The sequence below is a fragment of the Phoenix dactylifera genome, chromosome 1, assembly GCF_051530095.1.
Source record: "Phoenix dactylifera cultivar Ajwa chromosome 1, Ajwa_hap1_PhDact_Kaust_v1.1, whole genome shotgun sequence".
NCBI lineage: Eukaryota > Viridiplantae > Streptophyta > Magnoliopsida > Arecales > Arecaceae > Phoenix > Phoenix dactylifera.
In genome coordinates this window covers 56,486,242-56,498,700 of record NC_143190.1, presented here as the reverse complement: position 1 = coordinate 56,498,700, position 12,459 = coordinate 56,486,242, and the positions used below count along the sequence as shown (strand labels likewise).

Sequence of the window (12,459 nt, the reverse complement as noted above, 5' to 3'; positions counted from 1 at the left end):
ACTTAGGAAGTTTTGAATGTTTTCTGTGTAGGACTAGGAATATATAATGTCAACTGTGGAGAAGTTTTGCCATGTGGTTGAGGAGGAGACATTGTCAAAAGTCAATGGTCTAGTGTTTGGTGGACCAGGTCGGAATAGATGGGTTATTAGGTATTAGCCAGCGCCACATAATAATTTGCAGAATTGTATATATGGGTCCTGGGTTTAGATAGAAGATTTCTTTTCTTTCCTTCTTGATATTGGAGCAAGATTGGGTTGGATTTGCTCGCTAGGCTTGTTAATTGTGCAGTGGCAAGGTCAAATAAAGGGTACAGGTTGGTCTCATCCATATCTAATGAGCAGTTATTTAGATATGTTCAGTTGTTGTATTGCATGCCGACCATTGTTGTATAATGAGGATGAATCCAACTTGATCTCAACCATGTCTAAGGAGCAGTTATTTAGATGTGCTTGGTTGTTGCATTGCACGCCAACCATTGTTTTATAACGAGGATGAATCCAACTTGGTCTCCCAAATATTTGGTAGATGCACATGTCATTCTCCAATTGTTGGGTATTTTTGGGGTTCTCATGGTTCAACAATGCAATTAGACTGATAAAAGTTTGTTTAATCTGAATATTTATATTCATGGGGCAACAATCCAAACAAAGTTTGATTTACCACATGAAAAGACCGTGAAGGTGAGATATAATCTCGAGTTTAAACACAAGGTCGAAACAAATCTGGCACAAGAGCGATCCCCATGAAAGACAGCATGAGAGCGTCGATTAAGTTCTTTTCTAGATCTCTTGCTCTACAAAAATTATGGTGCAAGAGTCATACTCGAGAAAGACAAAATCATTTTACATGCTCTCAAATGATTTAAAAGCATGGTAACTTTTTTTTTTTTTAAGAATAAAGCATCAACTCCGGGATCCGAACTCCAAAGTGGTGGCAGCGGGCAGCTGCCAGCTATTTGACATCTCGGTCCCTGGTGCGAAACTGAGAGCTACCTGGGTGGGCCTTCGACATATGCGGCGAGTGCTACAGGTCAGCTCAATCATCTTAGAGGATGATTCGGCTACGGTGATCAGTTGGATCCAGAGGGGCCTGAGAGGTGTTGGCTTGACCACCCTACTCCGGGATATCTGGGTGATGATTGGGGATGGAAGGGTCTTTCAGGCCAGGCATATATTTAGAGAGGTTAATGGGGCTACGGATTAATTAGCCGCCTACATGGCAAACTATTCCGGGAGTACCATATGGGCCGGAGAGGAGGCCCCAGGTACTCCGTACTTTTTTGTTTTCTCATTTTATTGGATGTATTCGTACACGTACTATATGAAATACCTGCTTTAGGGGGAAAAAAAAAGAATAAAGCATGATAACTCTTTTTTTTTGAGAATAAATCATGATAACCTTTAGCCTTCAGATCAACTCTAATCCAATAGCTAGAAATAAAGATAAGTAGGTGATATGACTTCGAAAAGAAGAGATCTAGTTCCACCAACTTGGCTAACTCAACATGTTTGCTATGCATTAGGGTTCCAGACTGACTTCTTGCTCCATGAGTAATAAGATGGCAGACATCCAGTAAACTAGGCCATTATATTGTATTAGCATGTCAATCAAGCTATTTCTTTTTTTTTTTCTGAAAAGAAATTGGAGAAAGCAAGAACTTCCCCCTATTTATTAAAAGAAGTTATGTACAGGAGGTGGTTATGTACAAAGAAAAAAGAAGAAAAAAAAAAAAGAGGAAAAGAGCTGCAGTGTCACGCCCCGGACCCGGATCCGTGACACGGCCGTGCTATTGCCGACTATCGCCCACAGTAGCACGCAGCCTCATACAGGGGTAACAGGGTAGTCAAACCAACCAAATCTTTTCATATGAAAGCATTCTTAGTACAACATGCTGGTCAGTACCCAAATACAGAGCTTCTATGTAGTTTATGTACACAAAAGTATACTTGCTTTACCCCAAAAGAAAGAAGCCCTGAAACCAAATTAACGTGTCTCTGGCAGCTATCAGTGATGAGGATCTGAAAGAAAAAGTAAATGAACGGATATGAGCTACACGGCTCAGTAAGTAATCATACATAATCTTACCGGATCGAACATAATGGTAACCATGTTTATGCAGGGTTCGAGAAGCTGACATGCGTATTATCTCACAATTTATCATGGCAAAATATGTATGCTTGGAAAACAAAGCAGTATTTTCAGTCAAACAGAATTTTCATAAAACATAAGAATTCATGCGATTAGCATCATTTAAAGGAGATAGCGGTTTTAGCAAAATACAACATTTCATAAGGATATATTCAAAAACCCGTTGTAAAACAATGTATGCTTTGGCGAGGCACGTTCATAAATGTCACGGCCCGCCTTCGCAGGGCACGTGACTATCGGGCCTACATGAGGGGGAAACACGGGGCTCCCCTGCCAGATGTTGGCCGGTTCCGGGGCTTCACGCAAGCGTCCTTCACCCCTCACCGATTTTGCTTCTCCCCAAAACGCATCTGCAGGATTTGGAAACACCCGCCTCATATACCCAGGCTCTGAAATGAGCCTCATGATCATGCTTCAAATATCATTTTCATAAAGTATGCATATGAAACCGTGCCCCCGGCATGCCGTGGTCCATTCTCTCGGATGCTACTGCGAAGTCCATTCGGCCACTGGCGGGGCCAGCTAGTCATTCTCGGCCACTAGCAAGGCCAGCGAAGTTATTCTCGGCCACTAGCAAGGCCAGCTCAGTTGCATTCGATCAGTAGCATCTTTGAGCCCATTATAATAGTGCCTCTTGGCTAGATAGTATTTCATTATACCAACTTGCATGCATGATTAAAATATCAGCATCATCATGTTGCATACATAGCCATAGCTTCTGAGATCATGCAAGTTACTTATGCATTGTAACATCTCATGCATGAAACATATATACTTAAAATAAATGCTTAGGAAACATTAATAACATGACATGATCCCTAACAGGATTAGAACAGGTTACTTACTTTCTTCACAAATCATGTATACAATTCAAATTGTATGAAAAATACTGGTTCATCTTATAAAACGTAATACAAGATCTACGATAAGATTAAGATAGATTACTTACTTTCTTCACAAATCATGTATACAATTCAAATTGTATGAAAAACACTGGCTCATCTTATAAAACGTAATATAAAATCTACGATAAGATTAAGACAGATTACTTACTTCAATTCGCTTTCCAAATTGCTCAAGTCCAGGTGACAAATCCTTAATCACCTAAAACAACATCATAGGGTTTACATTATTCCCCATTTATTTATTATAAAATCTCTTAGCTCATCATACTATGAATTTACTTGCTTGGATCCCATCCAAGGATCTAGCCCAAGTCCAATTTACCCAATTTAGAGCCTTTGGGGCTCGATTTAAAACCAGATTAGGTCCACATGGGTTGATTGGGTTTTTAATTAAAGGATTGGGCTTCGTTTATAATTGGGTCCAGCCAATTGGGCCCTCTGATTTGGTCAATGTGGCTCATTTGGGCCTGAGTCAGGATTAGCCCAAGGTCAATTCGACCTTCTGTCAGTTGAATTGGGCTTAAATTGAGCCTGATTCACAATCAATTAGGTCTGCTGAGACCAACTCTGCTTAAATGGGTTCGGACCCATTTCAATTTAACCTAAATTAGCTCGGATTTAACCCAACTTATAGTTTAGACTCGCCCAGACTTAGCCCAATCTAATTAGGCTCGGATTTAGACTTAGCCCTGCCTAATTGGGCTTGGGTTAGTCAAATTTGGCTAAACCCATTTCATTTTTTTTCTTCTCTTTTCCTTCTTTTTCTTTTCCTTTCCCCTTTTTTTTTTTTCCTTTTCTTCTCTTCTCTTTTCTTTTTTTTTTTTTTCCTTTCTTCTCCTTCCCGAAGCTTCTTCTTCTCCTCCCTTCTTCTCTTTCATCCCGATCTCCTCCTCCCTTCTCCGACGAAGGGGGGAACGGCGAGCGGAAGGGAGGACGGCGAGCAGAAGGGGGACAGGCCACGACCGGCGGCGTCCGCGGCCAGGCCCATGACGCCTTCGGCCGCGCCCGCGGCCGATGCCCACGGCCAAGCCCCGCGGCGTCCCCGGCCGAGCCCGCGGTGCTCTCGGCCGTGCCTGCAGTCGACGATCGTACCGACGGTGCTCGCGGCCGAAGCCGGCGGCCGCCACACACGATGACAAGCCGGTGAGTCCTCATTCCTTTTCTTCTTTCCTTCTTTTCTTTCTTTTCTTTCTTTTCTTTCTTGCCTTCTTCTCTGCTTTCCCTCTCTTCTTCCGTGACCATAGAGGGGGCGACCCCATGCCGGGGCTCAGGAGGGGGGCCGAATGGAGGTCGGCAGGCGGCTCCTGTGGCGCCTGTAGCAGCCGCGGCCCGTGGTCGCCGACCCTCTCTCCTTCCCATGGAGGAGAGGGATCTCGGAAGAGGAAGAGCCAGCGGCGGGGACCAACGGCGCCGGCGACGCTCGCGGCCGCACACGGCTGAGTCCCCTCTTCCCTCTCTCCTTTTTCTTCTTTCTTTCATTTTCTTTTCTTTCCTCCCTTCTTCTTCTTCACCAAGATCCCCCCCTATCCCACTCTAATCTCCTCCCCTTCCCATCTCAAGGAAGAAGAGGAGGCGGCTTGGGAGAGGCCGAGCTTGGGGTCACGCCACGGCCGGCGGCGCCCGCGGCTGACTCCTGCGGCCGTGTCCGTGGCCGTGCTCGCAGCCGGTCCGCAGCCTGTGCCTGCGGCCGAGCCGAGGCCAGCAACGTTCACGCCGTCGGCGACGTCCCTGGCTGCGCATGGTTAACCCCCTCCCCCTTCATCTTCTTTTCTTTTAATTCATACGCTGAACAATTGAAAGGAGGTAGCCGGGAGGGATTTACCTTGATTCCGAAGGAGATTGCAGTATCCCGTGCTCCAGTGCCTCCATTCCGACACCTCCTCTGCCGGTTCACTGGTTCTTGAGATTTTTGAAGGGAGAACTAGTAGGTTTTTAAGTGGTTTAGGGGGGGTGCGAGGTGTCACGCCCAGCTTCCTCCTCATGAAAGGCTTAACAGCTGGGTCCTCCACAGCTTCCCAGCTGGCCCTACCCTAGTCACATCCATCCTCAGGCTATGAGATAGCAGCCATCAAATAGCTGCCAACAATGGGCCCCAGTTGGGCCCATTAGGTGTCCTGGCCCAATGCTCAAGTACGAGCCCAAAAAGGTATTGGGCTTAAATTGGGCCCGGATATTACATCCTACCCCCCTTAAAATAAATTTCGTCCTCGAAATTAAACATACCTCAGGTGGACCGATGTAGTGAGGACTCATTTTACCGTATCGCCCAAATCGGGCAACACCCTTGAAAAGAACATTTTTAGGTAGACAAAGTTTTCCTCCAAAAATTTCAGTTCTCATAGCTTAACAAGAATCGCCCGGTAGGGGGCCTTGATAATGGGTCCCTCTCCTAAGATCGATGGTGAATTCGATTTCTCAACCAGGGGTAATTCCGGTAATTCATCAGGGTAAATGTCTGAGTATTCCCTATTTCTTATAGCTACCTAGCAGTCAAGAGTTTAGGATGAAACTGAAATAAATTGCTTTCTTCGACTAAGGTATTATGACAATCTTAACATATTATGATACTCTTAACTACCCATTACCCCAAATTTTTACGGTTATAGTCTTGTTAAACCTAGAGCTCTGATACCACTAGATGTCACGCCTCGGACCCGGATCCGTGACACGGCCGTGCTATTGCCGACTATCGCCCACAGTAGCACGCAGCCTCATACAGGGGTAACAGGGTAGTCAAACCAACCAAATCTTTTCATATGAAAGCATTCTTAGTACAACATGCTGGTCAGTACCCAAATACAGAGCTTCTATGTAGTTTATGTACACAAAAGTATACTTGCTTTACCCCAAAAGAAAGAAGCCCTGAAACCAAATTAACGTGTCTCTGGCAGCTATCAGTGATGAGGATCTGAAAGAAAAAGTAAATGAACGGATATGAGCTACACGGCTCAGTAAGTAATCATACATAATCTTACCGGATCGAACATAATGGTAACCATGTTTATGCAGGGTTCGAGAAGTTGACATGCGTATTATCTCACAATTTATCATGGCAAAATATGTATGCTTGGAAAACAAAGCAGTATTTTCAGTCAAACAGAATTTTCATAAATCATAAGAATTCATGCGATTAGCATCATTTAAAGGAGATAGCGGTTTTAGCAAAATACAACATTTCATAAGGATATATTCAAAAACCCGTTGTAAAACAATGTATGCTTTGGCGAGGCACGTTCATAAATGTCACGGCCCGCCTTCGCAGGGCACGTGACTATCGGGCCTACATGAGGGGGAAACACGGGGCTCCCCTGCCAGATGTTGGCCGGTTCCGGGGCTTCACGCAAGCGTCCTTCACCCCTCACCGATTTTGCTTCTCCCCAAAATGCATCTGCAGAATTTGGAAACACCCGCCTCATATACCCAGGCTCTGAAATGAGCCTCATGATCATGCTTCAAATATCATTTTCATAAAGTATGCATATGAAACCGTGCCCCCGGCATGCCGTGGTCCATTCTCTCGGATGCTACTGCGAAGTCCATTCGGCCACTGGCGGGGCCAGCTAGTCATTCTCGGCCACTAGCAAGGCCAGCGAAGTTATTCTCGGCCACTAGCAAGGCCAGCTCAGTTGCATTCGATCAGTGGCATCTTTGAGCCCATTATAATAGTGCCTCTTGGCTAGATAGTATTTCATTATACCAACTTGCATGCATGATTAAAATATCAGCATCATCATGTTGCATACATAGCCATAGCTTCTGAGATCATGCAAGTTACTTATGCATTGTAACATCTCATGCATGAAACATATATACTTAAAATAAATGCTTAGGAAACATTAATAACATGACATGATCCCTAACAGGATTAGAACAGGTTACTTACTTTCTTCACAAATCATGTATACAATTCAAATTGTATGAAAAATACTGGTTCATCTTATAAAACGTAATACAAGATCTACGATAAGATTAAGACAGATTACTTACTTTCTTCACAAATCATGTATACAATTCAAATTGTATGAAAAACACTGGTTCATCTTATAAAACGTAATATAAGATCTACGATAAGATTAAGACAGATTACTTACTTCAATTCGCTTTCCAAATTGCTCAAGTCCAGGTGACAAATCCTTAATCACGTAAAACAACATCATAGGGTTTACATTATTTCCCATTTATTTATTATAAAATCTCTTAGCTCATCATACTATGAATTTACTTGCTTGGATCCCATCCAAGGATCTAGCCCAAGTCCAATTTACCCAATTTAGAGCCTTTGGGGCTCGATTTAAAACCAGATTAGGTCCACATGGGTTGATTGGGTTTTTAATTAAAGGATTGGGCTTCGTTTATAATTGGGTCCAGCCAATTGGGCCCTCTGATTTGGTCAATGTGGCTCATTTGGGCCTGAGTCAGGATTAGCCCAAGGTCAATTCGACCTTCTGTCAGTTGAATTGGGCTTGAATTGAGCCTGATTCACAATCAATTAGGTCTGCTGAGACCAACTCTGCTTAATTGGGTTCGGACCCATTTCAATTTAACCTAAATTAGCTCGGATTTAACCCAACTTATAGTTTAGACTCGCCCAGACTTAGCCCAATCTAATTAGGCTCGGATTTAGACTTAGCCCTGCCTAATTGGGCTTGGGTTAGTCAAATTTGGCTAAACCCATTTCATTTTTTTTTCTTCTCTTTTCCTTCTTTTTCTTTTCTTTTTCTTTTCCTTTCCCCTTTTTTTTTTCCTTTTCTTCTCTTCTCTTTTCTTTTTTTTTTTTTCCTTTCTTCTCCTTCCCGAAGCTTCTTCTTCTCCTCCCTTCTTCTCTTTCATCCCGATCTCCTCCTCCCTTCTCCGACGAAGGGGGGAACGGCGAGCGGAAGGGAGGACGGCGAGCGGAAGGGGGACAGGCCACGACCGGCGGCGTCCGCGGCCAGGCCCATGACGCCTTCGAACGCGCCTGCGGCCGATGCCCACGGCCAAGCCCCGCGGCGTCCCCGGCCGAGCCCGCGGTGCTCTCGGCCGTGCCTGCAGTCAACGATCGTGCCGACGGTGCTCGCGGCCGAAGCCGGCGGCCGCCACACACGATGACGAGCCGGTGAGTCCTCATTCCTTTTCTTCTTTCCTTCTTTTCTTTCTTTTCTTTCTTTTCTTTCTTGCCTTCTTCTCTGCTTTCCCTCTTTTCTTCCGTGACCATAGAGGGGGCGACCCCATGCCGGGGCTCGGGAGGGGGGCCGAATGGAGGTCGGCAGGCGGCTCCTGTGGCGCCTGTAGCAGCCGCGGCCCGTGGTCGCCGACCCTCTCTCCTTCCCATGGAGAAGAGGGATCTCGGGAGAGGAAGAGCCAGCGGCGGGGACCAAAGGCGCCGGCGATGCTCGCGGCCGCACACGGGTGAGTCCCCTCTTCCCTCTCTCCTTTTTCTTCTTTCTTTCATTTTCTTTTCTTTCCTCCCTTCTTCTTCTTCACCGAGACCCCCCCCCTATCCCACTCTAATCTCCTCCCCTTCCCATCTCAAGGAAGAAGAGGAGGCGGCTTGGGAGAGGCCGAGCTTGGGGTCACGCCACGGCCGGCGGCGCCCGCGGCTGACTCCTGCGGCCGTGTCCATGGCCGTGCTCGCAGCCGGTCCGCAGCCTGTGCCTGCGGCCGAGCCGAGTCCGGCAACATTCACGCCGTCGGCGACGTCCCTGGCTGCGCATGGTTAACCCCCTCCCCCTTCATCTTCTTTTCTTTTAATTCATACGCTGAACAATTGAAAGGAGGTAGCCGGGAGGGATTTACCTTGATTCCGAAGGAGATTGCAGTATCCCGTGCTCCGGTGCCTCCATTCCGACACCTCCTCTGCCGGTTCACAGGTTCTTGAGATTTTTGAAGGGAGAACTAGTAGGTTTTTAAGTGGTTTAGGGGGGGTGGGAGGTGTCACGCCCAGCTTCCTCCTCATGAAAGGCTTAACAGCTGGGTCTTCCACAGCTTCCCAGCTGGCCCTACCCTAGTCACATCCATCCTCAGGCTATGAGATAGCAGCCATCAAATAGCTGCCAACAATGGGCCCCAGTTGGGCCCATTAGGTGTCCTGGCCCAATGCTCAAGTACGAGCCCAAAAAGGTATTGGGCTTAAATTGGGCCCGGATATTACATCCTACCCCCCTTAAAATAAATTTCGTCCTCGAAATTAAACATACCTCAGGTGGACCGATGTAGTGAGGACTCATTTTACCGTATCGCCCAAATCGGGCAACACCCTTGAAAAGAACATTTTTAGGTAGACAAAGTTTCCCTCCAAAAATTTCAGTTCTCATAGCTTAACAAGAATCGCCCGGTAGGGGGCCTTGATAATGGGTCCCTCTCCTAAGATCGATGGTGAATTCGATTTCTCAACCAGGGGTAATTCCGGTAATTCATCAGGGTAAATGTCTGAGTATTCCCTATTTCTTATAGCTACCTAGCAGTCAAGAGTTTAGGATGAAACTGAAATAAATTGCTTTCTTCGACTAAGGTATTATGACAATCTTAACATATTATGATACTCTTAACTACCCATTACCCCAAATTTTTACGGTTATAGTCTTGTTAAACCTAGAGCTCTGATACCACTAGATGTCACGCCTCGGACCCGGATCCGTGACACGGCCGTGCTATTGCCGACTATCGCCCACAGTAGCACGCAGCCTCATACAGGGGTAACAGGGTAGTCAAACCAACCAAATCTTTTCATATGAAAGCATTCTTAGTACAACATGCTGGTCAGTACCCAAATACAGAGCTTCTATGTAGTTTATGTACACAAAAGTATACTTGCTTTACCCCAAAAGAAAGAAGCCCTGAAACCAAATTAACGTGTCTCTGGCAGCTATCAGTGATGAGGATCTGAAAGAAAAAGTAAATGAACGGATATGAGCTACACGGCTCAGTAAGTAATCATACATAATCTTACCGGATCGAACATAATGGTAACCATGTTTATGCAGGGTTCGAGAAGCTGACATGCGTATTATCTCACAATTTATCATGGCAAAATATGTATGCTTGGAAAACAAAGCAGTATTTTCAGTCAAACAGAATTTTCATAAAACATAAGAATTCATGCGATTAGCATCATTTAAAGGAGATAGCGGTTTTAGCAAAATACAACATTTCATAAGGATATATTCAAAAACCCGTTGTAAAACAATGTATGCTTTGGCGAGGCACATTCATAAATGTCACGGCCCGCCTTCGCAGGGCACGTGACTATCGGGCCTACATGAGGGGGAAACACGGAGCTCCCCTGCCAGATGTTGGCCGGTTCCGGGGCTTCACGCAAGCGTCCTTCACCCCTCACCGATTTTGCTTCTCCCCAAAACGCATCTGCAGGATTTGGAAACACCCGCCTCATATACCCAGGCTCTGAAATGAGCCTCATGATCATGCTTCAAATATCATTTTCATAAAGTATGCATATGAAACCGTGCCCCCGGCATGCCGTGGTCCATTCTCTCGGATGCTACTGCGAAGTCCATTCGGCCACTGGCGGGGCCAGCTAGTCATTCTCGGCCACTAGCAAGGCCAGCGAAGTTATTCTCGGCCACTAGCAAGGCCAGCTCAGTTGCATTCGATCAGTAGCATCTTTGAGCCCATTATAATAGTGCCTCTTGGCTAGATAGTATTTCATTATACCAACTTGCATGCATGATTAAAATATCAGCATCATCATGTTGCATACATAGCCATATCTTCTGAGATCATGCAAGTTACTTATGCATTGTAACATCTCATGCATGAAACATATATACTTAAAATAAATGCTTAGGAAACATTAATAACATGACATGATCCCTAACAGGATTAGAACAGGTTACTTACTTTCTTCACAAATCATGTATACAATTCAAATTGTATGAAAAACACTGGTTCATCTTATAAAACGTAATACAAGATCTACGATAAGATTAAGACAGATTACTTACTTTCTTCACAAATCATGTATACAATTCAAATTGTATGAAAAATACTGGTTCATCTTATAAAACGTAATATAAGATCTACGATAAGATTAAGACAAATTACTTACTTCAATTCGCTTTCCAAATTGCTCAAGTCCAGGTGACAAATCCTTAATCACCTAAAACAACATCATAGGGTTTACATTATTCCCCATTTATTTATTATAAAATCTCTTAGCTCATCATACTATGAATTTACTTGCTTGGATCCCATCCAAGGATCTAGCCCAAGTCCAATTTACCCAATTTAGAGCCTTTGGGGCTCGATTTAAAACCAGATTAGGTCCACATGGGTTGATTGGGTTTTTAATTAAAGGATTGGGCTTCGTTTATAATTGGGTCTAGCCAATTGGGCCCTCTGATTTGGTCAATGTGGCTCATTTGTGCCTGAGTCAGGATTAGCCCAAGGTCAATTCGACCTTCTGTCAGTTGAATTGGGCTTGAATTGAGCCTGATTCACAATCAATTAGGTCTGCTAAGACCAACTCTGCTTAATTGGGTTCGGACCCATTTCAATTTAACCTAAATTAGCTCGGATTTAACCCAACTTATAGTTTAGACTCGCCCAGACTTAGCCCAATCTAATTAGGCTCGGATTTAGACTTAGTCCTACCTAATTGGGCTTGGGTTAGTCAAATTTGGCTAAACCCATTTCATTTTTTTTTTCTTCTCTTTTCCTTCTTTTTCTTTTCTTTTTCTTTTCCTTTCCCCCTTTTTTTTTCCTTTTCTTCTCTTCTCTTTTCTTCTTTTTTTTTTTCCTTTCTTCTCCTTCCCGAGGCTTCTTCTTCTCCTCCCTTCTTCTCTTTCATCCCGATCTCCTCCTCCCTTCTCCGACGAAGGGGGGAACGGCGAGCGGAAGGGAGGACGGCGAGCGGAAGGGGGACAGGCCACGACCGGCGGCGTCCGCGGCCAGGCCCATGACGCCTTCGGCCGCGCCTGCGGCCGATGCCCACGGCCAAGCCCCGCGGCGTCCCCGGCCGAGCCCGCGGTGCTCTCGGTCGCGCCTGCAGTCGACGATCGTGCCGACGGTGCTCGCGGCCGAAGCCGGCGGCCGCCACACACGATGACGAGCCGGTGAGTCCTCATTCCTTTTCTTCTTTCCTTCTTTTCTTTCTTTTCTTTCTTTTCTTTCTTGCCTTCTTCTCTGCTTTCCCTCTCTTCTTCCGTGACCATAGAGGGGGCGACCCCATGCCGGGGCTCGGGAGGGGGGCCGAATGGAGGTCGGCAGGCGGCTCCTGTGGCGCCTGTAGCAGCCGCGGCCCGTGGTCGCCGACCCTCTCTCCTTCCCATGGAGAAGAGGGATCTCGGGAGAGGAAGAGCCAGCGGCGGGGACCAACGGCGCCGGCGACGCTCGCAGCCGCACACGGGTGAGTCCCCTCTTCCCTCTCTCCTTTTTCTTCTTTCTTTCATTTTCTTTTCTTTCCTCCCT

At 45.8% G+C, this 12,459-nt stretch overlaps 1 long non-coding RNA gene across 1 annotated transcript; it reads right to left on the bottom strand.

Moving 5' to 3' along the window:
- Nucleotides 1-2,573: 2,573 nt before the first annotated feature.
- LOC148715417 (uncharacterized) lies at nucleotides 2,574-7,978 on the bottom strand. The gene is made up of 2 exons (XR_015971387.2): nucleotides 4,877-7,978; nucleotides 2,574-3,253 (listed from the first exon to the last, which is right to left on the bottom strand). It is a non-coding gene; the product is annotated as an uncharacterized LOC148715417 (long non-coding RNA).
- Nucleotides 7,979-12,459: the final 4,481 nt, after the last annotated feature.